This window comes from Arachis stenosperma, chromosome 5 (genome assembly GCF_014773155.1).
Source record: "Arachis stenosperma cultivar V10309 chromosome 5, arast.V10309.gnm1.PFL2, whole genome shotgun sequence".
NCBI lineage: Eukaryota > Viridiplantae > Streptophyta > Magnoliopsida > Fabales > Fabaceae > Arachis > Arachis stenosperma.
This window is the reverse complement of record NC_080381.1, coordinates 92,094,422-92,116,212: the sequence shown is the minus strand read 5'-3', so window position 1 is coordinate 92,116,212 and position 21,791 is coordinate 92,094,422. Positions and strand designations below refer to the sequence as shown.

The window sequence follows — 21,791 nt, the reverse complement described above, 5'->3', positions numbered from 1 at the left end:
ATTTCAGGTATTTTCTGGCTGAAATTGAGGGACCTGAGCAAAAATCTGATCCAGAGACTCAAAAGGACTGTAGATGCTGTTGGATTCTGACCTCCTTGCACTCGAAGTGGATTTTCTGGAGCTACAGAAGCCCATATGGCGCGCTCTCAACGGCGTTGGAAAGTAGACATCCTGGGCTTTCCAGCAATATATAATAGTCCATACTTTGCCCAAGATTTGATGGCCCAAACCGGCGTTCAAAGTCACCTCAAGAAATTCCAGCGTTAAACGCCGGAACTGGCACCTAATTGGGAGTTAAACGCCCAAACTGGCACTAAAGCTGGCGTTTAACTCCAAGGAGAGTCTCTACACGAAAAAAGCTTCATTGCTCAGCCCAAGCACACACCAAGTGGGCCCGGAAGTGGATTTTTATGTCATTTACTCATCTATGTACTAGTTTTCTATAAGTAGGACCTTTTACTATTGTATTTAGAGAGACTTTTGGTAGCTATCTTTGTTTTATGCTATCTTAGACCTTTGGAGGCTGGCCATTCGGCCATGCCTAGACCTTGTTCTTATGTATTTTCAACGGTGGAGTTTCTACACACCATAGATTAAGGTGTGGAGCTCTGCTGTACCTCGAGTATTAATGCAATTACTATTGTTCTTCCATTCAATTCCGCTTGTTCTTTATCCAAGATATCACTTGTTCTTCAACATGATGAAGGTGATGATTGACGCCCATCACCATTCTCATTCATGAACAAGGTGACTGACAACCATTCTTGTTCTACAAGCATCTGAGGCTTAGTGAATATCTCTTGGATTCCTGATTGCACGATGCATGGTTGATCGCCTGACAACCGAGTGCTCGCCTGACAAACGAGCCAACCATTCCGTGAGATCAGAGTCTTCGTGGTATAGGCAAGAACTGATGGCAGCATTCAAGAGAATCCGGAAGGTCTAACCTTGTCTGTGGTATTCTGAGTAGGATTCAATGACTGAATGACTGTGACGTGCTTCAAACCTGTAACCTACTGGGCGTTAGTGACAGACGCAAAAGAGGGATTCTATTCCGGTAGGGGAGGGAACCAAACCGGTGATTGGCAGTACTATGACAGAGTGCGTGCATTAGCTTTCACTGCGCGGATGGGAGGTAGCTGCTGACAACAGTGAAACCCTACACGAGCTTGCCATGGAAAGGAGTAAGAAGGATTGGATGAAGACAGTAGGAAAGCAGAGAGACGGAAGGGAAGGCATCTTCATACACTTGTCTGAAGCTCTTACACCAATGATATACATAAGTATCTCTATCTTTATCTTTATGTTATTTTCGTTCATCATCATATACATTTGAGTTTGCCTGACTAAGATTTACAAGATGACCATAGCTTGCTTCAATGCTAACAATCTCCGTGGGATCGACCCTTACTCACGTAAGGTATTACTTGGACGACCCAGTGCACTTGCTGGTTAGTTGTGCGAAGTTGTGTAATGCCATGGAATTGAACCACCAAGTTTTTGGAGTTCATGACCGGGGATTATGAGAGTTGTGAAAAGTATTGTTCACAATTTCGCGCACCAACTTCCATCTGAAGATCCTTATCAGTTTTTAACTGAGTTCTTGCAGATCTGTGAGACTGTAAAGATGAATGGAGTAGATCCTGAAGTCTACAGACTCATGCTTTTCCCTTTTGCTGTAAGAGACAGAGCTAGAATATGGTTGGATTCACAACCCAAGGATAGCCTAGACTCATGGGATAAGCTGGTCACTGCCTTCTTGGATAAATTCTTTCCTCCTCAAAAGCTGAGCAAGCTGAGAGTGGATGTTTAAACCTTCAAACAAAAAGATGGTGAATCCATCTATGAAGCTTGGAAAAGATACAAGCAGCTGACCAAAAGATGTCCATCTGACATGTTTTCAGAATGGACCATATTAGATATATTCTATTATGGTCTCTCTGAATTTTCGAAAATGTCATTGGACCATTCTGCAGGTGGATCTATTCACCTGAAGAAAACGCCTGAAGAGGCTCAAGAACTCATTGACATGGTTGCAAATAACCAGTTCATGTACACTTCTGAGAGGAATTTCGTGAACAATGGGATACCTCAGAAGAAAGGAGTTCTTGAAATTGATACTCTGAATGCCATATTGGCTCAGAACAAAGTGTTGACTCAACAGGTCAACATGATCTCTCAAAATCTGAATGGATTGCAACATGCATCCAACAGTACTAAAGAGGCAGCTTCTGAAGAAGCTTATGATCCTGAGAACCCTGCCATGGCAGAGGTTAATTACATGGGTGAACCTTATGGAAACACCTATAACCCATCATGGAGAAATCATCCAAATTTCTCATGGAAGGATCAACAAAAACCTCAACAAGGTTTTAACAATGGTGGACGCAACAGGCTGGGCAATAGCAAGCCATATCCATCATCTTCTCAGCAACAGACAGAGAATTCTGAACAAAACACCTCTAATTTAGCCAATGTAGTCTCTGATCTGTCAAAGGCCACTTTCAGTTTCATGAGTGAAACAAGATCCTCCATTAGAAATCTGGAGGCACAAGTGGGCCAGCTGAGTAAGAAAGTCATTGAAACTCCTCCCAGTATTCTCCCAAGCAATACAGAAGAGAATCCAAAAGGAGAGTGCAAGGCCATTGACATAGTCAAAATGGCCGAATGCACAAGGGAGGAGGAGGACGAAAATCCTAGTGAGAAAGACCTCCTGGGACGTCCCTCAAGCAAGAAGGAGTTTCCTATTAAGGATCCAAAGGAATCTGAGGCTCATATAGAGACCATAGAGATTCCATTAAATCTCCTTCCGCCATTCATGAGCTCTGAAGACTATTCTTCCTCAGAAGAGGATGAAGATGTAACTGGAGAGCAAGTTGCTCAATATTTAGGAGCTATCATGAAGCTGAATGCCAAGTTGTTTGGTAATGAAACTTGGAAAAGTGAACCTCCCTTGCTCATTAATGAACTGGATACTTGGATTCAGAAAATTCTACCTCAATAGAAACAAGATCCTGGCAAGTTCTTAATACCTTGTACCATAGGCACCATGATCTTTGAAAAAGCTCTGTGTGATCTGGGGTCAGGGATAAATCTAATGCCACTCTCTGTAATGGAGAAGCTGGGGATCATTGAGGTACAACCTGCCTTGTTCTCATTACAATTGGCAGACAAGTCATTGAGACAAGCTTATGGATTAGTAGAGGACGTGCTAGTAAAGGTTGAAGGCCTTTACATCCCTACTGATTTCATAATCTTAGACACTAGGAAGGAAGAGGATGATTGCATCATCCTTGGAAGACCTTTCCTAGCCACAGCAGGAGCTGTGATAGATGTCAACAGAGGTGAGTTAGTCCTTCAATTGAATGGGGACTACCTTGTGTTTAAGGCACATAGCCATTTCTCTGTGACAAAAGAGAGTAAGCATGAAGAGCTTCTCTCAGTTCAGAGTCAAGAAGAGCCCACACAGTCAAACTCTAAGTTTGGTGTTGTGAGGCCACAACCAAACTCTAAGTTTGGTGTTAAGACCCCATATCCAAACTCTAAGTTTGGTGTGGACAACTATACAACATTGACCTGATCACCTTGTGGCTCCATGAGAGCCACTGTCAAGCTATTGACATTAAAGAAGCGCTTATTGGGAGGCAACCCAATTTTATTTATCTAATTTTATTTTATTCTACTTTATTGTTAGTTTGTGTTTTATTAGGTACATGATCATGAGGAGTCACGAAAAAATCATAAAAATTAAAAATAGAATCAAAAACAGCAGAAGAAAAAATTTGCACCCTGGAGGACGCACAGGCTGGCGTTCAACGCTAGTAAGGTGCATCTGGCCGGCGTTCAACGCCAGAACAGAGCACCATTCTGGCGCTGAACGCCAGAAACAAGCAACATTCTGGCGCTGAACGCCAGGAATGTGCCCAGAAGAGAAAAGCTTGCGCTGAACGCCAGTAACAAGCATGAAACTGGCGTTCAACGCCAGAAACATGCTTTACATGGGCGTTGAACGCCCAGAATGTGCACCAATGGGCGTTTAAACGCCAGAATGATTCACAAAGGCATTTTACATGCCTATTTGGTGCAGGGATGGAATTCCTTGACACCTCAGGATCTGTGGACCCCACAGGATCACCTCAGGATCTGTGGACCCCACAGGATCCCCACCTAACATATTCCCACCTTACCTTTTAATCCTAATCACACTCTCCTAATCCAAATCCACTCTTCCCCATGTCACATTTCCCAACACCTTTCACCAATCACCTCAATTCCTCTTCCCAATTACCCTATTCACCACTCACATCCATCCACTCTTCCCCATAAACCCCACCTACCTTCAAAAATTCAAAACAATTTCCCTCCCATTCCCACCCAAATGGCCGAACATACCTCCCCCCCTTTCCCTATAAATACCCTTCCATTCTACTTCATTTTCACACAACACAACCCCCCCTTCTTCACCTAAACCGAACCTACCTTTCTCCCTCTCTACCATATTTTCTTCTTCTTCTTCTTCTCTTCTTTCTTTTATTGCTCGAGGGCGAGCAATATTTTAAGTTTGGTGTGGTAAAAGCATAAGCTTTTTTTTTGTTTTTCCATTACCAATGGCACCTAAGGCCGGAGTATCCTCTAGAAAAGGAAAAGGGAAGACAAAAGCTTCCACCTCTGAGTCATGGGAGATGGAAAGATTCATCTCCAAGAGCCATCAAGACCACTTCTATGATGTTGTGGCAAAGAAGAAGGTGATCCCTGAGGTCCCTTTCAAGCTCAAGAAAAATGAGTATCCGGAGATCCGACATGAAGTCCGAAGAAGAGGTTGGGAAGTCTTAACCAACCCCATGCAACAAGTCAGAATCTTAATGGTTCAAGAGTTCTATGCCAATGCATGGATCACTAGGAACCATGACCAAGGTATGAACCCAAGTCCAAAGAATTATCTCACAATGGTTAGGGGGAAATACTTGGATTTCAGTCCGGAAAATGTAAGGTTGGCATTCCATTTGCCTATGATGCAAGGTGATGAACGCCCCTACACTAGAAGGGTCAACTTTGATCAAAGGTTGGACCAAGTCCTTATGGACATTTGTGTAGAAGGAGCTCAATGGAAGAGAGACTCCAAAGGCAAGCCAGTCCAACTAAGAAGACTGGACCTCAAGCCTGTGGCTAGAGGATGGTTGGAGTTCATTCAACGCTCCATCATTCCTACTAGCAACCGATCTGAAGTTACTGTGGATCGGGCCATCATGATTCATGGCATCATGATTGGAGAGGATGTAGAAGTTCATGAGGTCATCTCCAATGAAATCTACAAAATAGCCGACAAGCCCTCACCTATGGCACGGCTAGCTTTTCCTCACCTTATTTGCCATCTATGTTACTCAGCTAGAGTTATCATAGAAGGAGATATCTCCATTGAAGAAGATAAGCCCATCACCAAGAAGAGGATGGAGCAAGCAAGAGAAGCCCCTCACGGTTCTCAAGAGATGCATGAGGAAGCTCATCATCAAGAAATCCCTGAGATGCCTCAAGGGATGCACTTTCCTCCAAATAACTATTGGGAGCAACTCAACACTTCTTTAGAAGGTTTGAGCCACCATGTTGAACAACTAAGGGTAGAACATCATGAGCACTCCATCATTCTCCATGAAATAAGAGAAGATCAAAGAGCAATGAGGGAGGAGCAACAAAGGCAAGGAAGGGACATAGAAGAGCTTAAGGACATTGTTGGACCTTCAAGAAGAAGACGCCACTAGAGGTGGATTCATTCCTTGTTCTTTATTTCTTTCTGTTTTTTGGTTTTTTTTTTATGTTGAGTTTATCTATGTTTTGTGTCTTTATTTCATGATCATTAGTATGTAACCATGCCTTAAAGCTATGAATAAATTCCATTAATCCTTCACCTCTCTTAAAAGAAAAATGTTTTAATTCAAAAGAACAAGAAGTACATGAATTTCGAATTTATCCTTGAATTTAGTTTAATTATATTGATGTGGTGGCAATACTTTTTGTTTTCTGAATGAATGCTTGAACAGTGCATATGTCTTTTGATCTTGTTGTTTATGAATGTTAAAATTGTTGGCTCTTGAAAGAATGATGAACAAAGAGAAATGTTATTGAGGATTTGAAAAATCATGAAATTGATTCTTGAAGCAAGAAAAAGCAGTGAAAAAGAAAGCTTGCGAAAAAAAAAAATTTGAAAAAAAAATAGAAAAAAAAAGAAGGAGCAGTAGAAAAAGCCAATAGCCCTTAAAACCAAAAGGCAAGGGTAAAAAGGATCCAAGGCTTTGAGCATCAACGGATAGGAGGGCCCAAGGAAATAAAATCCAGGCCTAAGCGGCTAAATCAAGCTGTCCCTAACCATGTGCTTGTGTCATGAAGGTCCAAGTGAAAAGCTTGAGACTGAGTGGTTAAAGTCGTGATCCAAAGCAAAAAAAGAGTGTGCTTAAGAGCTCTGGACACCACTAACTAGGGACTCTAGCAAAGCTGAGTCACAATCTGAAAAGGTTCACCCAGTTATGTGTCTGTGGCATTTGTGTATCCGGTGGTAATACTGGAAAACAAAATGCTTAGGGCCACAGCCAAGACTCATAAGTAGCTGTGTTCAAGAATCAACATGCTTAACTAGGAAAGTCAATAACACTATCCGAAATTCTAAGTTCCTAGAGAAGCCAATCATTCTAAACTTCAAAGGAAAAAGTGAGATGCCAAAACTGTTCAGAAGCAAAAAGCTACAAGTCCCGCTCATCTAATTATAATTAATATTCATTGATATTTTGGAATTTATAGTATATTCTCTTCTTTTTATCCTATTTGATTTTCAGTTGCTTGGGGACAAGCAACAATTTAAGTTTGGTGTTGTGATGAGCGGATAATTTATACGCTTTTTGGCATTGTTTTTAGGTAGTTTTTAGTAAGTTCAAGCTACTTTTAGGGATGTTTTCATTAGTTTTTATGTTAAATTCACATTTCTGGACTTTACTATGAGTTTGTGTGTTTTTCTGTGATTTCAGATAAATTCTGACTGAAATTGAGGGATTTGAGCAAAACTCTGATAAAGGCTGACAAAAGGACTGCTGATGCTGTTGGATTCTGACCTCCCTGCACTCGAAATGGATTTTTTGGAGCTACAGAACTCCAATTGGCGCGCTCTTAACGGCGTTGGAAAGTAGATATCCAGGGCTTTCCAGCAATATATAATAGTCCATACTTTATTCGGAAATTGACGACGTAACTTGGCGTTGAACGCCAAGTTCATGCTGCTGTCTGGAGTTAAACGCCAGAAAAACGTCATGATCCGGAGTTGAACGCCCAAAACACGTCATAACTCGGAGTTCAACTCCAAGAGAAGCCTCAGCTCGTGGATTGATCAAGCTCAGCCCAAGCATACACCAAGTGGGCCCCGAAAGTGGATTTATGCATCAATTACTTACTCATGTAAACCCTAGGAGCTAGTTTATTATAAATAGAACATTTAACTATTGTATTAGATGTCTTTGATCATTCGGTCTTGTGACCACATGGGGGGCTGGCCATTCGGCCATGCCTGAACCTTTTACTTATGTATTTTCAACGGTGGAGTTTCTGCACACCATAGATTAAGGGTGTGGAGCTCTGCTGTACCTCAAGTATTAATGCAATTCTTTTTTCTTTTATTCAATTCTATCTTATTCTTATTCCAAGATATTCATTCGCACCCAAGAACATGATGAATGTGATGATTATATGACCCTCATTATCATTCTCACTTATGAACGCACGTGATTGACAACCACTTCCGTTCTACATGCAACAGAGCTTGAATGTGTATCTCTTAGATTCCCCAACAGAATCTTCGTGGTATAAGCTAGATAGATGGCGGCATTTATGAGGATCTGGAAGGTCTCACCTTGTCTGTGGTATTCCGAGTAGGATCCTGGGAATCCGGAAAGTCTAACCTTGTCTGTGGTATTCCGAGTAGGATTTCGGTAATGAATGACTGTGACGTGCTTCAGACTTGCAAGTGCTGGGCGTTAGTGACAAACGCAAAAGAATCAAGGGATTCTATTCCAGTAGGCGCGGGAACCAACCAGTGATTAGCCATGCTGCGACAGAGCGCGTGAGCGTAGTTTTCACTGCGAGGATGGGATGTAGCCTTCGGCCAGGTGATGCCTCCAGACGATTAGCCATGCGAGTGACAGCCGCAGAGGACCATTTTCCCGAGAGGATTGAAAGTAGCCATCGTCGAACGGTGAACCCCTATAAACAGCTTGCCATGGAAAGGAGTAAGAAGGATTGAGTTGAAGCAGTAGGAAAGCAGGCGTCCTTGAGCCATACAGCATCTCCATATGCTTATCTGAAATTCCCACCAATGAATCTGCATAAGTATTCTATCCCTTTTATTATTTCTCTTTTATTATTAATTTTCGAAACCATAAGCAATTTTAATCTGCCTAACTGAGAGTTACAAGGTGACCATAGCTTGCTTCATACCAACAATCTCTGTGGGATCGACCCTTACTCACGTAAGGTTTATTACTTGGATGACCCAGTATACTTGCTGGTTAGTTGAACGGAGTTGTGAAAACAACCGATGCCATAATAATGATTTCATACAAGTGCAAAAGAACATGGATCACAATTTCGTCCACCAGTAACTCATGGCCTTGAACACATTGAATATCATTTTCTCCTCATGTAGTCTAAGGACAAGTTCACCCTTTTGGACATCAATGATGGTTCCGGCAGTGGCTAAGAATGGCCTTCCTAAGATGATAGAGGTCTTGGCTCCTTCCTCCATATCTAACACTACAAGGTCTGCTGAAAAGATAAAGTCTCCTACCTTCACCAATAAGTCTTCTACTATTCTGTGAGGGAACTTGAATGATCGATCTGCCAGTTGTAGGGCCATTCTTGTTGGCTTGGCCTCCTCAATCTTCATTTTTCTCATCATTGCTAAGGACATCAGATTTATGCTAGCTCCTAAATCACATAAAGCCTTTTCCACTGTGACTTCCCCTATGATACAAGGAATTTGGAAGCTCCCAGGATCCTTCAATTTCTGGGGTAATTTGTGCTGGATGATGGCACTACATTCTTCGGTTTGTACCACAGTCTCGTTGTTCTTCCAGCTTCTCTTCTTGGTCAACAACTCCTTCAAGAACATGGCATAGAGTGGCATTTGCTCTATTGCTTCCGCAAAGGGTATGTTAATCTGTAATTTCTTGAAGATTTCTACGAATCTTGAGAATTGGCTATCGTTTCCCTTCTTCTTCAATTGCTAAGGGTATAGGGCTTTTGGAAAGTATGGCTTCAGCACTTCCCCTTCTTGATGTGAATTGGGAGTGGAAACTTGAACTTCATCTTGTCCCTTTTCCTTTTCATCCGAGTTCTTCTCTTGTGGTTTCTTGGAGGTTTCCTTCAATTCCTTCCCACTTCTGAGGGTGATAGCCTAACACTCCTCCCTTGGGGTTGAATTAGTGTTGCTGCGAATATTGTGGCTAGGGACTTTCTTGAATAAGTAGCCAATTTGTGTTTCAAGTTTCTTGATGGCAGCATCTTGATTCTGCATATTGGATCACACTTCTTCCCGGAATGCTTTACTGTCTTGAACTTCCTTGCATATACCTTCAAGTAGAGTCTCAATTCTGGAGAGTCTATCTTTAGGTGGTGATGGTGGGTTGAGGTTAGGATATTGAGAGTGGTCATGTTGGTTTTGATATGGATGTTGAGAAAGGTGGTTAGGTGGGTGTTGGTATGGTCTCTGTGTTAAGTGTTGGTAGGTTGCATTATTGTTGGGATTGTGGTTGTGGCGTCTCTGATCTTGGCCTTGGTCTTGTTGATTTCCCCACCCAAAATTAGGGTGATTCTTCCAACCAGAATTATAAGTTTTGGAGTATGGATCATGGGTCTGCCTGGGTGAGTTTCCAACATAGCTGGCTTGTTCCCAATCACCTTCTTCTCCTGTATTCACTCCTTCTTGAGCTGGTGATGAAGTGGTGATTACTGAAACTTGGTTCTCTTCCATCTTCTTGGTAAGATCAGCTAACTGCTTGGTGATTATCTTGTTTTGAGCCAGCAGTGCATCCATATGGTTCAGCTTCATCACTCCTCGAGTGTTGCTCCTTTCAGAAGCATAGAAGTAGTCATTCTCAGCTACAGTCTCAATGACATCTATGGCTTCTTCAATGGTTTTCTTCTTGTTTAGAGACCCCCTGATGAATAGTCTACGGCCTTCTTTGATTCGTAAGAAAGACCTTCATAGAAATTGTGCACTTGAACCCATTCGTTGAACATGTCTGGTGGGCACCTTCTTGTTAAGTCCTTAAACCTTTTCCATGCCTCATAGAGAGTTTCACCATCTTGTTGCTTGAAGGTTTGTACCTCAACTTTCAACCTGTTGATTCTTTGAGGAGGGTAGAATCTCGCAAAGAATTTGTTCACCACATCTTCCCAATTTGTTAAACTCTCCTTCGGAAAAGATTCCAGCCATTCAGATGCTTTGTCCCTGAGTGAAAAGGGGAACAAAAGCAGTCTATAGGCATCAGGATGAACACCATTAGACTTCACAGTGTCACATATTCTTAGGAAGGTGGTTACATGTTGATTGGGGTCTTCTTGGGCGCTTCCTCTGAATGAACAGTTGTTTTGAACAAGGGTGATGAGATGGGGTTTTAATTCAAAGTTATTGGCATGTATGGCTGGCTTTTGGATGCTACTTCCGTAATTTCCTGGGTTTGGATTGATGTATGAGCCTAGAACCCTTCTTTCTGGCCCAGCATGATTCCTAAGGCCTTCTCTGGCATGGTTGTGAGCTTCTCCTTTATGGTTATTTTCCATGTTCTCCTCCATGTTTGTTTCAAAGTACTCCTCCTCTTCCTCAGCACCAACAACTCTTTTCCCTCTTGCTTCCCTCCTTTTTTCTAAGGAAGGTCCTCTCAGGTTCAGAATCAAAGGAAGTTGAAGCTCCGCTTCTTCTCCCTATCATACAACTAACAAAGCACATAGCAAGAAAGAAAATGAAGAAATTATTCTTGTTAGAGTGGCTGTTAGTGTGAGTGGTGCAAATTATCAAACAGTTAGTGGATTAGTGAACGAAATTGTAAAAAACAACAAAGAAAAACAAAAACAAAGAGAGGAGAGGGAAGAAGGGAAGAAAATAACTGAAACTGAAGGTAAATGACTAGATAAAATAAACAAGCAAAAGAAAAATGCTCAATCTAGTGATCTTCCAACTTAATCATTGTTGACAAAATCAATCCCCGGAAATGGAACCATAAACTTGATGCACGGAAACTTGTCTCTCAACAAATCTCCCTCGGCAAGTATACCGAATTGTCATCAAGTAAAAACTGACAATAGAGTGAGGTCAAATCCCACAGGGATTGATTGGTCAAGCAACTTTAATTGGAGGAATGTTCTAGTTGAGCTAAGCAGAAGTTGAGTTGATAATTGCAGAAAATTAAATGGCAGGAAAGTAAATTGCAGAAAGTAAATTGCAGAATCTTAAATGGGGATTTAGGGAGATGAACATAAAAGTAAATGGCAGAATGTCAAGAGAATGGGTAAGATTAGAAATGGGGTATTCATTGGGCTTAGGAGATGTTGCATTCTCCAGATCAAGTTCATTCTAATCTCTTCCTCAATCAATGCATTCATTGATCTCCTTGGCAATCTTAGGTGATTGGATCCCAATTCCTTGGCAACCCAATCTCTCTAAGCTTGAACAATTGCCCAATTCCTTGATTTAATTACTCATGGGAAGAGATGATGTATGGTCACTGATTATACCACATGTATTTTCAAATCAAAGTGTTGGGAGGATTATATGTCACTGTATCCGTTCAAACCCCAATTTGGTCCAACATGAGAAAGCATTTCTAGCATGATCTCCTTATCCATTTTCCAAAGCTCAGAGAAGATCCAATTATGGAGAGTTTCTTTTCCAAGATAACTCAATTGATTTAAGATCAAATGCTTTCTAGAAAATTAAGAGAAAAGAAAAAAGAAGAAGAATGAAAACTATAATTGATCCATCAAATTACAACAGAGCTCCCTAACCCAATGAAAAGGGGTTTAGTTATTCATAGCTCTGGAAATAGAAGATGATAGAGAAGAATACATTCTAAGTAAACTAGAAATTACAGGAAAAGTAAATATACAGAGTGTAGTTCTCCAAAATGCCAAGCTTCTTTCTAGTTCAAAACTACTCTTATATATACTACTCTCCTTGATCTTCTAGTCAGCTCTTCAAGTCTTGGATATGGGCCTTTGATCTTGAGTTGAAGCAGTTACAATCTTCAGTGGGCTCAGCTTTGCTTGCAGAAAAAGTGTGAGTCAGGCATGGGTGGACATTAGTTAGGACGTTAGTGGTGTTAACGTTAAGTGAAAATGTGGGTTCGAGAACGCTAGTGACGATAACCTTTTTCACTAATGCTCCAAATCAAATTGATCTACGTTAACTTCAACGTTAGTGGCACTAACATGACCACAAACGTTGCCTCTTAGTCCTTCGCAAACGTTATTGGCATTCACCTTTACCAATAACATTGTCTCTTAGTCATTCGCAAACATTATTGACAATCACCTTTACCAATAACGTTGCTCTTTGCTTCTTTTCCCCACGTTAGTGATCCATGTTAGTGTAACTAACGTGGCCCTTAACGTGGGCATGCCCAAGCTTCGAGGGCGTTAGTGACACTCACCTTTGTCACTAACGCTTCAAACGTCCCTTCTTCCTACGTTAGTGCCTCACGTTAATTGCATTAATGTGACCACTAACGTGGTGGTGATTGCCATATCCAACGTTAGTGACAAAGGTGAGTGTCACTAATGTTGGCCTATCATTCCTTGCTCCACGTTACCCTTCACGTTGGTGGTCTTAACGTGACCACTAATGTGGGCAATATTGGCTTAGTTCAACGTTAGTGACAAAGGTGAGTGTCACTAATGTTGGCGATTGCTTTCTCCTCCCACGTTAGAGTTCACGTTAATTGGATTAACGTGACTCTTAACGTGGCTTGGTGTGCCCTTTTGGAACGTTAGTGGTATTCACTTTTACCACTAACGTTGGAGCTCCCCTTTTCCTCCACGTTAGCTACCACGTTAATGTAATTAACGTGGTAACTAACGTGGGCTATGATGGCTTCGAAGGCGTTATTGGCGGTCACTTTTTCCATTAACGCTGCAAGCTTTTTCCCATTCCACATTAGTGGTCATGTTAATTAGATTAACGTGGCTGCTAACGTGGCTCTTCCTTGCTTCCTTTGTCCTGAAATCAAGCAAATAAAGTGCATCAAAGCTCTGTTCCAGGTCATGAGATCATGCATTATCCATTTTATCATTCAATTCCTGCATAATTCTCATGAAATCATGTAAAGTTCACAATGTTTGCTTGAATCAAGATGTAAGTGTATTTTTATCCAAAACTTGCTTATTTACTAAGAAAATGCATGAAACTACCCTAAAATAGTAAAGAAAAGGTTAGTGAAACTGGCCAAGATGCCCTGACATCAACGCTTACGCGTGGATTGTCCCTGCTACATCCACGCGTAAGCATGCGTGACGCTTACGCGTGGATCGTCCCTGCTGCATCCATGCATAAGCATGCGTGACACTTATGCATGGATTCACGCCCCTATCTTTCTCATTTCTTCTTCCTTCCTTCTTCTTTCCCTCTACCTTTATTCTTCTCTCTTCTTCCATTCTTACTTTCTTCTCTTCCCTCTCTTAAAAAAAAATAATAAATAAATAAATAAAAAATAAAAAAATAAATAAATAAAAATAAATTAATAAATAAATAATAAATAATAAATAAATAAATAAATAAATAAATAAATAAATAAATAAATAATATTTCTTTTTCTCATCTTTCATTTTTCTTTGTTTGTTGCATTTGCATACTTTTATTCTTTGTATTTTAATTTTTGTTTTCATAGCTTGTTCTTATTTTCTTTTCTAAGTTTCTTGTTTTAACATTGGTGGTAGATTACTCTTACTCAATTGTTGAGAATTTCTTAGATTATTTTGGTGCTTCGTGACTTGTTTAGCATTAATTGTTATAATTGTTCCACACACAAGATTAGTACTTTATTCCTTCCTAACTCATTATTCTTTGTTTTTGTACCTCATTATCATTGAGTTAGGATAGGACTAGTCGCTCTCATGCTTATCAGTGATCTTGTCTGTGTCAACTCTTTCTTGTTTGAACTTGATGTTTCTGAATGCTTTTCATGCTTTAACTTTACTCCTGCATGAAGTATTAGTTGATATGTCCTTTGCCTATATTGCTTTCTCACTTACATGTGTAGCTAACATGTAGGGAGAACCCTACTTTTTTTTGGTATTAGCCCCCGGCTATGTTCTATTTGCTTTGATATCTTTGTTATAGGCTTAATTTTCTTTCTTTTTCTCTCCTTTTAGGCTAGTCACCAAGAAGGAAAAAGGAGAAGTTTCTAAATGGGGCAATAAATAAGTTCATCCGCACAATCTTTTGAGAAAGCTCATGAATTGTAGCAACCCGTCCACCTTGCTCTTCTTTGCATGCACCGAGGACGGTGCAATCTTCAAGTGTGGGGAGGTCATCTGACCGATTTCCGTGGGTAACAATTTTCTTTTTCAACACCAATGTTAGCTAGTTGTTGCATTGCATGATAGATTGCATGTTAGTTAGAATTTGTACATATTTTTACCACTTCTTTCTTATTAGGACTACTTGGTTAGGGTGATGATTTCTTTTCCAAGAAACTGTTTTAGGGCACCCTACCAATTTGAAAAACAAATTTTCGTTGAACTTGGTTGAAGAATGTATTTTGGAACATGGCTTTTGAGCTAAGAACACAAGCATGTGAGTTTTGAGCCTAATTGCGTGGTTACATCTTATAACCACTTATTTTCCCTTCTTGTGTGCAATTGTTCTCTATCTATGATTGTGATCTTTGATTTTTTGATTCTTTATGTCCATTATTCCATGTATACATGCATTTATGTGATTGAGGCCATCATTTCACTTAGCCACTTGCCTAAATAGTCTTACCTTACAACAACCATTGTTAGCCAACTTTGAGCCTATGATTAACCCACTTGTTCTTAATACTAGCACATTACAAGCCTAAAGCGGAAAACCATAAATGTCCTTATTTGAATATTTGATTAGCTTAGGCTAGTGAGTGTGTGTCATTCAAGTGTAGGGAAACTTAGGACATTGGTTGAGGAAAGAGTATATTGTGTTTTTGTTTTTTATTGAAAATATTGGGAATTGGGTACATACTTATGTGTTAATTAAATGTGTAAACCATATGCATTGATACCTTTGTATATAAGCACATCGAAAAGAATAAAAAGAGAAAAAAAGAAAAAAATGAATAATAAAAAGAAAGAAAAAATAGAAAGAAAAGAAAAAGAAAGAAATAAAAAGGGGACAAAATGCCCCAAAGTAAGGTTCAATAACAATCAATGCATATGTGTAGTGATCAAAAGAGAATGCATGAGTATGTGAAAAAGTGAAGAATGGGTAGTTAGGTTAGCACTTAATTGCATAGGTTGTTATATGTGTTTGGTGGGAAGCTTAGGTTAATCAAAGATTCAAATTTCAAGCTCACTTGACCATATGCATCCCTACCTTTACCCTAGCCCCATTACAACCTATGAATAAGTCCTCAGGATGAATGTATGCATGCATTGAATAATTTTTGATTGTTAGATGAAAGACAAATCTTGGAAAGCATGAGTAGAAGAGAATTGAGAGAATCGACCCTATACACTCGAGCGACTAGAGTGCAAACACTTCCGGTGAGGGTTTAATGCTCGATTCCTTGTTCCCAGTATTCATGAGCTTTCTTCTTGCAAGTCTATTTGTACTTCATTTTGATAATTGAATTGGTAGAATTCATGAATGGTCATATGATCTTATGATCTTAGCCCTACTTGTGCATATATGTTCTTGGAGATTGATTTACCTTCAACCAAGTAGGTAGGATCATTTTGCATTTAGTTGCATTGATATAGATAGGTTTATATAGTTATTTGCATTGAATAAATGTCCATACCCCTTCTTTTATCCTTCTTGGTTTAGCATGAGGACATGCTATTGTGTAAGTGTGTGGAGGTTGATAAAACCCATTTTTAGGATTTATCTTGTGTTGAATTTAGAGGATTTTATCACCTTTTCCGACATTTATCCAATGAAATAGCAAGGTTTTTATTATTCTCCTTTAATTGTGCTTAAGAGTGAAAACATGCTTTTTAGGTCTTAAAATAGCTAAATTTAATTCACCTTGATTCCATTAGATGCCTTGATATGTTTGTTAAGTGATTTCAGGTTTAGAAGGCAAAGATTGGATCGAGGGAATAAAGAAAAAGCATGTAGAAATGGAGAACTCATGAAGAAATGAAGGAATTGCAAAGCTGCCAATCCTGACCTCCTCGCATTTAATCGATCATAACTTGAGCTATAGAGATCCAAATGAGACGGTTTTAGTTGCGTTGGAAAACTAACATCCAGGGCTTCAAAATGATATAAAATTTGTCATAGTTTCCTGGCGTCTAGAGACGCGTACACGTACATGACCCATACGCTTGGGAAGCTGCACGTGACTCACTAAAGACAACTCGTGGCCAGCGATTTCTGAAGTATTTTGGGCCCAATCCAACTCATTTCTGATGCTATTTAACCTAAGGATTGAAGAGGGATGAACTAGTTAGTTACCAATTAGTTTTAGTTTTAGTTTTATGATGCTTTAGGTTAGTTTTCTAGAGAGAGAAACTCCCTCTTCTCTCTAGAATTAGGATTAGGTTTAGATTAGAATTTCTTAGATCTAGGTTTAATTTCTCTTCTCATCTACTCCTCCTTCTTAATTTCTTGTTCCTACATCTTGTTCCTTTATTCTTTTGTAATCAATTTCTCTATTTTGTTTACTTTGTTGTTGATACACTCTTGTTCCTTTTATTTTCTTTTAATGCAATTTGAGGTAATTCATGTTAATTGTGCTTTAATTGATTGTTGTTGTTAATTCTTTGCAATTAGTAGTTGCTAGATTTTATTCTTGTTGTCAATTTACTATGCTTTCCTTTTATGGATTCCAAGTGTTTGATAAAATGCTTGGAAGGATGTTAGAGTAGATTTTTCTCCTCTTGGCCTAGGTTGAGTAATTGGAGACTCTTGAGTTATCCAACTCTGTTGTTGATTGATATATGAGAGTTGCTAATTGACTTGAATGCCACTAAAGCTAGTCTTTCTTATGATTTGACTAGGACTTGTGGAATGAAGTTGGTTATATGCACTTGACTTTCCTTCATAGTTAGAGGTAACTAAGTGGAGGCAATGAACAATTCTCATCATAATTGAGGATGATAATAAAGATAGGACTTTTAGTTCTCACACCTTGCCAAGAGCTTTCCTAATTGTTAGTTTATCTCTTTTGCCATTTACATTTCTTGTTCATCATTTTAAAAACCCCAAAGATACTTCAGAGCCAATAACAAGAACACTTTATTGCAATTCCTAGGGAGAACGACCCGAGGTTTGAATACTTCGGTTACTTTTATAGGGGTTTGTTACTTGTGACAACCAATTGTTTGATTGAAGGAAGATTGTTTGTTGGTTTAGAACTATGCATACAATGAGATTTCATTAGTGAAATTCTTTACCCACACTCAATTTTCATTCATCACATGCAACATCAGGACTTAAGTCAGTGTTGACCCTGCAAATGTATGAGTGAGGGTTCTCTCGTGGCTTTAATAACTGTAGCGCCACCCTCACATTCTTGGGGCTAAAATCCATGATGTGTCCTCTGACCATGGTGCACCAATTATTTAGCTCCGAGTTCACGCTTCTATCATGCTTGCTCGTCACTGGTGCACGAAACTGACTCCGTAAGTTTCGCACAAATAGACCGACAAGTGCACTGGGTCATCCAAGTAATACCTCAGGTGAGTGAGGGTCGATCCCACAGAGATTGTTGGTTTGAACAAGCAATGGACACCTTGTAGATCTTAGTCAGGTGGATAGAAAAGATGATTATTGTTGTGAAAAACGCATAAAACAAATAAATGAATAAAACGTTACTAGATAGGTGTGAAATGAATGGTATGTGAACGGTTGAGGATTCATATATACTTCTTCCTTATGGATCAACTTTTCTCACCATCTACTCCAACTTCTGATTGATTCATTTCATGGCAGGCTGTAAGTGATTAATGCCGGGTCAGCGGTCATTAATCTCTTATGCTTCAGATCAAACGCTGGGTCAGCGGTCATCCAATTTGAATGAGGGTGAATCTCTAGCAGTCCATTCCCTTGGTGATCCTACTCAAATTGCCATAGACAAGGTCGGATCTTCCAGATCAGAGAATGCTGCTCCAAGGATTCTAGCCTATACCATAAAGGCCCTAATCGCCCCGTACCTCGGCTGAACTGATGTCTCGAGAAGTTCCCAATGAAGTCGTGGATTAGCCGTCTAAGAGATGTATAATCAAGCTAGTGGTTCAGTACTATGCTATCAATGACTCGCAAGAACCCATGTGAATAGGGATGACGTTCAAGTTACACTCCGAATTCATTAGGATGAAGAACGAAGATACGTCTTAGAATAGAATCAAAAATAGATTGAAGTAGAATAGTGATATTATTAATTCATAAGAATCAGCAGAGCTCCTTACCTTAACCTAGGAGGTTAGTGACTCATACTGTACATAATGATGTTCAAAAATACAATGGGGGAGGAAAAAGATCAAAATTTTTTTTAAACAAGGGTGATATCGTCCTATATATACTAATATTCTAACTAAGAATTACAAAAATAAGATAAACTAGTCTTGTAGTGCAAAAATCCACTTTCTAGGCCCACTTGGTGGGTGTTTGGACTGAGCTTGAGTGAAGCCATGAGCTAGTGCTACCATAGGGGTGTTGAACGCTGGCTTGGGACTCCTTTTTGGGCATTGGACACCAACTACTCCCTTTTGGGCGTCCACGCCAGGAATGGGGTAGTGGCTGGCGTTGAACGCCAGTTTTGGACCTTCATTTCCAGAGCATAGTATAGACTATTATATATTTCTGGAAAGCCTAGATGTTAGCTTTCCATAGCCGTTGAGAGCATGCCATTTGTACTTCTGTATCTCCAGAAAGGCTCCTTCGTGTGCATGGAGGTCAGAATTTGACAGCATCTGCAGTCATTTCTCTGTCTCTGAACCAAACTTTGCCAAAACTCCTTATTTTAGTCAGAATTTTCCTGAAATCATATGAAAACACACTAACTCAAAGTAGAAACAAAAAATGTGAATTTAGCACTAAAACCTATGAAAATAGAATAAAACATAAACAAACATAATGAAAACTATATGAAAATGATGCCAAAAAGCGTATAAAATATCCACTCATCAGAACACCAAACTTAAACTGTTGCTTGTCCCCAAGCAAACAAAAACAAAGCAGGATTAAAAAGAGGAGAAGGATACAATAAATCTCAGAGTTTTCAATGAAGCTCAATTTCAATTAGATGAGCGGGACTAGTAGCTTTTTGCTTCTGAATAGTTTTGGCATCTCACTTTCCTTTGAAGCTCAGAATAATTGACATCTTTAGGAACTCAGAATCCAGATGATACTATTGAGTCTCCTAATTTAGTTCTTTTTTATTCTAGAACACATCTTTTTTTGAATCTTGGCCATGACCCTAAACGCTTTGTTTTCCAGTATTACCTCCGGATACATAAACGTCACAAACACTTAATTGGGTGAACCCTTTCGGATTGTGATTCAGCTTTGCTAGAATCCCCAGCCAGTGGTTTCCAGAGTTCTTAAGCACACTCTTTTTACTTTGGATCACGACTTTTACTGTTCAGTCTCAAGCTTTTCACTTGACACCATCACACCACAAGCATATAGTTAGGGAAGCAGCTCATTTGAACTGTTTAGGCCCTCCTAACCATTGATGCTCAAAGCCTTATATCCTTACTCTAGCCTTTTGGTTTAAAGAACTATTGGCCTTTTCGTTTTCTTTCTCTCTCTTTTTTTTGCATATAAATTTTTTTTATTGCTTTTTTTGCTTTTTGCTGCTTTTTCTTTCTTCAAGAATCAATTTTTGGATTTTTCAGATTACCAATAATACTTTTCTTTTTTTCATCATTCTTTCAAGAGCCAACATTCTTAACTCCAACATCACATATGCACTGTTTATTCATGCATTCAGAAAGTAAAATTAATGCCATCACATCAAAATAATTGAACTATTCTTATCAAAATAATTTATGTACCTTTACTTCTTCTAAAAAAATTAAATTTTTTTCAAGTTCAATAAGATGATAAGAGGAACATTTTATACCTAATTGGAAAAAAGAAAACAGAAACTTAAATCCTAATAATGCTTATGCAATTCTTAAATTAAAAGGCAAAAACATAAATAAACACTTAAATGCTACTAATGATCATGTAAATCAAAACATAAGAAACAGTAATTAGAATAGGCACAGAAATAGGAAGGTAGAACTCAACCCCCTTAATCATGGTTGATGTTAGGCTCTTCATGGGATAATTTCTAACACTTCAGCTCTTCTAGTTCATGCCCCCCGCTTCTCTTGTTCTTTGACTAGTTTGCAAAGCATGCTAGTTTGATCTTTTTGCTCCTCTTTTAATTGATCCAAAGTGGTTTGTTATTGTGCAACAGAAGCTTCCAGCTAGGTCCAATATTCAATTGGAGGGATCTCTTGTGTTTGAAGAGGCTCAGGCATCTTCCTTTTGGATTGGCCTCTAGTAGTTTGGCGCTTTTCATCACTTGCTTGGTGATTGGGCTTTCTGCTGGGATAAATGAGTCTCTATTAATTAGAACTCCAGCCTCCTTGCATAAGCGAAAGATAAGGTTTAGATAGGCCAAGTTGGCTTGAGCTGACATCGTGTTTGTAACCTTGTACAACTGAATGGGGATTACTTGGTGGACTTCCATCTCATTCCTTACCATGATGCAGTGAATCATCATAGCCCTTCTGACGATGACTTCAGAGCGGTTGCTAGTAGGGAGTATAGAACGCCCAATGAAATCCAGCCAACCTCTAGCAACTGGTTTGCGATCTAATCTTCTCGGTTAATTTGGTTGACCTTTTGTCTTATTGATCCACCGAGTTCTAGGAAGACATATGTCTTCTAGAATCTGATCCAGCTTGGGATTAGCCACCTCCCTCCTATTAAGCCTCAGTTAGTCTCTCTTCTGCAATAGAATTACAAGTTCCATGGACTTCCACTGGAAGATCGACATCAGTTTCTAGCTGGATTCTTGCAAATCTGTGACACTGTTAAGACTAATGGAGTGAATCCTGAGGTCTACAGACTTATGGTCTTTCCCTTTGCTGTGAGAGACAAAGCTAAGATATGGTTGGATTCTCAATCAAAAGAGAGCCTAGACTCTTGGGAAAAGCTGGTCAATGTTTTCTTCGCTAAATTTTTTCTCCTCAAAAAATGAGTAAAATCAGAGTGGAAGTTCAAACCTTCAGACAAAGAGAAGGTGAATCCCTCTGTGAAGCTTGGGAAAGATACAAGCAATTGATCATCGGGTGTCCTCCTGACATGCTCTCAGAATGGTCTATCCTAGGAATTTTCTATGATGGTCTGTCTGAGATGTCCAAAATATCATTAGATAGCTCTGCAGGTGGGTCACTCTACTTGAAGAAAACACCTATAAAAGCAAGAAAACTCATTGAGATGGTTACAAACAACCAATTTATGTACACCTCTAAGAGAAATCCTGTGAACAATAAGGTCTCTCAGAAGAAAGGAGTTCTTGAAGTTGACACTCTTAATTCCATATTGCCTCAGAATAAGATCT

At 39.5% G+C, this 21,791-nt stretch overlaps 2 non-coding genes across 2 annotated transcripts; both read right to left on the bottom strand.

Annotated features, from left to right (window-relative positions):
- Nucleotides 1–1,792: 1,792 nt before the first annotated feature.
- Nucleotides 1,793–1,896, bottom strand: LOC130984420 (small nucleolar RNA R71). Its single transcript, XR_009088358.1, has one exon. It is a non-coding gene; the product is annotated as a small nucleolar RNA R71 (small nucleolar RNA).
- Nucleotides 1,897–21,430: 19,534 nt separating this feature from the next.
- Nucleotides 21,431–21,539, bottom strand: LOC130932210 (small nucleolar RNA R71). The gene has a single exon (XR_009067371.1). It is a non-coding gene; the product is annotated as a small nucleolar RNA R71 (small nucleolar RNA).
- Nucleotides 21,540–21,791: the final 252 nt, after the last annotated feature.